The 3,134-nt window shown below is 36.9% G+C and overlaps 1 protein-coding gene across 1 annotated transcript in view; it reads left to right on the top strand.

The window, feature by feature from the left end:
• Window positions 1-3,134, top strand: part of LOC106878878 (protein PIF) — a 69,648-nt gene that overhangs the window by 19,111 nt on the left and 47,403 nt on the right. The gene's annotated exons all lie outside the window — the stretch shown is intronic.

The following is a 3,134-nucleotide window of genomic DNA, read 5'->3' as shown; positions in this document are numbered from 1 at the left end:
CACCACCACCAGCCCCCCTCCACCACAACCACATCTCCGAGCCAATATCTCATACGACAAAAACAGAAAATCCAGTTCCGTCTCCATGTCATATTCTGATCCCACCGCCAGCATTATTTACATCAATCATCATAAATAAGCTATGTCGTTTCTAAGTTCTAACCAAGATTGCTGTCTCGCGCGTTCCGCCATTTTCTCAAATATTGGTCTTGTTCTTGTCGTTGGCACTGTGGGTTTTTTTGTTGTTGTTGCTTTCTTCCTTTTTATTCCTACCTGTTTCTTGAATTTTTTGCTTTGTTTCGAATTTCGCAGAATTAATCACGCTACCAGTCAACACATTAGGTTTTTATTGGTGTCAGGTTTTTCGGACGAAGAAACTCACAAAACCCGATCCTTGCTGTTCGCCATATTGTGTGTAACTTGTAAGGAAATTAAAATTTAACGAAACGAAGAATTCTTTTTTTTTTTTTTTAAATTTAGAACGATGAGATCTTGAATGTAACATAGAATACAAAACAAACACTTAAATATTAAAAGCAACATAATGTTATCGTGTTGAAATTAGAAACGATATTTTAATTAAGGGAGATGTTAGTAGTAGTAGTAGTAGTAGTAGTAGTAGTAGTAGTAGTAGTAGTAGTAGTAGTCGGAATGATGAGAGAAAGGGAAGGATGGAGTGAGAAACTGAAAGAGAGAGAAAGATTTAATAAGGAGGTGAAAATTAATAGGATGGAGACAGGAGAGGAAAATCACATGAGGGAGTGAGAGAGTGAGAGAGAGAGAGAGAGAGAGAGAGAGAGAGAGAGTGAAATAGAATGTGTGTGAGAGAGAGGGAGAGAGAGTGTAACAGAGAGGGAGAGAGAGATTTAATAAGGAGGTGAAAAGAAAAAAGAAAGGAAAGGATAGAGAAGACGAAAGAGAGTGAAAAATGAAAGAGAGAGAGAGAGAGAGAGAGAGAAAGAGAGAGAGAGAGAGACTGAATAAAGAAGTGAAAATAGAAAAGAAAAGGAAGAGGAGAGAGATTGGCGAAGGAGTAGAGGCGAAGAAGGTTGAAAACAGAAAAGAAAGAAGAAAAAAGGGAGTCGACAGATAGAAGGGAGGAAGAAAAGAAGAGAAATAGGGTAGATAAAGGTAGAATAAGGAGAAGAATTGTTATGGAGGAGAGAATAGAGAATGGGAATTCATAACATAGGGAGAAGATGTGAGAGTACGAAACATAAAGAGAGTAAGGCGAAATATTTGAGTGAGAGAGAAAGTGGGGAAGGTTGAATGAAAGGTCTACATGTAAAGATAGAAACGCGAGGGAGGTAGAGAAAGAAAGAGGAATAAAGAGAGACAGATTGACAAGGATAGAGAGTGAAAAAGGTGAGGGTAAAATGTTGAGAGCAAGATAGACTTATAAGGAGAATATTTAACAAGAGAGAGAGAGAGAAAGAAAGAAGCTAGGTAGATAGATAGATATAAAGAAGGAGAGAGAGAAAAGAAAGAAAGAGAAATAGAATCAGAGAGAGAGAGAGAGAGATACAAAGAAAGAAACAGGGAGAGAGAAAAGAGAGGGGGAAAGGTTGAGAAGATGAACATATAAAGCGGAATAGTAAACGACGAAAAGAGGAAGAGAAAGGAAGCTAGTTAGCTAGACAGATAAATAGACAGGAGAGAGAGAAAGAGAAAAGAGAGAGAGAGAGAGAGAGAGAGAGAGAGAGAGAGAAAGAGAGAGAGGGAAAGAGCGGAAGGTTGAGATCAAAATGAAATATAAGTAGGTTAAAGAAGAGAGGCATAGAAAATAGAGGGACAGAAAGAGAATGAAAAAGGGGAGAAAGAGAGAGAGAAAGAGAGAGAGAGAGAGAGAGAGAGAGAGAGAAGGAGAGAGAAAATAGAAGGTTAGAGAAAGAAAAAAAAAAATATATATAGAGAGAGGGAGAGAATGTTAAGAAAGAAAGAGAGAGAAGTAGATGGAGAGAGAGAAAATGGAGAGTAAAAGGCTGAGAGGATGATGGACATATAAAGGAGAATATTGAACACAAAGAAGAGAGAGACAGAGTAGAAGCTAGCTTTCTAGTTAGATAGATAGATAGATAGAGAGAGAGAGAGAGGGAGAAGGAAAGAGAGACACAAAGAGAGAAAGTCATAAAAAAAACCAGAGACAGAGGCTTTTATAGTCAAGATTATTTGTTCAGCTCTGAAAAAAAAAAAAAATAGAAATGAAAATAAAAATCAGTAACGAATTGGCGGAAGTTTTCATTAAAATTTTACATGCGTTTTCTTTTTCCCTGACCCATAAATTCCCTCACCTAAATAACACACGCACACACACGTACACATATATAGTCACACACACATATTTATATATATATATACACATACATATATGTATACATAGACACAGGCATAAAGACACACATACACACGTACACATGTATAGTCTTACAGATACATACACAGACATATAGACACACATTCGCACATACCCTATCGCCCTCATACTCACGCACATTTATGAACACTTTCAATCAATCCTACAATCAATTTATTTTTCATCTTCTGTCTTCAACACGTAGTCTCTGTTTTATTATTCGTTTTTTTTCTCCTTCCGGAATTCGTCCGTCTCTTCCACTCTTTATGTTTCCTTTATTCCAACCAAATCATCTTCTTCTCTTTCTTCTTTTGTCTCTTTCATGCATTTTCCCTTTCCTCAGACAGTCGCCCATTCTACAAGCTGCTAGCTGGATAATTACTGTTTGGCTTTCTACAAAGAAAGATATGCTTCGCTAATAAGGCCAGAATACAACCGAAATATGTCCCAGATTGTCTCATACTTACTAGAAAAACGAAAATTACATTAGTAATTTATACTGTATGAATAGAGATCCTCGTTGACAGGCTCCTGCTATTAAATAAAGTGGCTGTAGGAACTGAAATTGTTGAGTATATATACAGATTGGCAACTAATTTCTCTGGGATTGGTCAAATTGATGTAGACATCTCTGATGAGAAGTCAATAATATTTGAAAATTGATTAAGGTTATTCATCAGTTTTTTAAGTCCACGGAAAAATAGCTGAATTAGCGCTGTTTATCACTCTACTATTTGGGTCACACACACACACACACACACACACACACACACACACACAC

The sequence above is a fragment of the Octopus bimaculoides genome, chromosome 24, assembly GCF_001194135.2.
Source record: "Octopus bimaculoides isolate UCB-OBI-ISO-001 chromosome 24, ASM119413v2, whole genome shotgun sequence".
Lineage (NCBI taxonomy): Eukaryota > Metazoa > Mollusca > Cephalopoda > Octopoda > Octopodidae > Octopus > Octopus bimaculoides.
The sequence above is the reverse complement of the archived record's forward strand: the minus strand, read 5'-3'. Positions and strand labels throughout refer to the sequence as shown.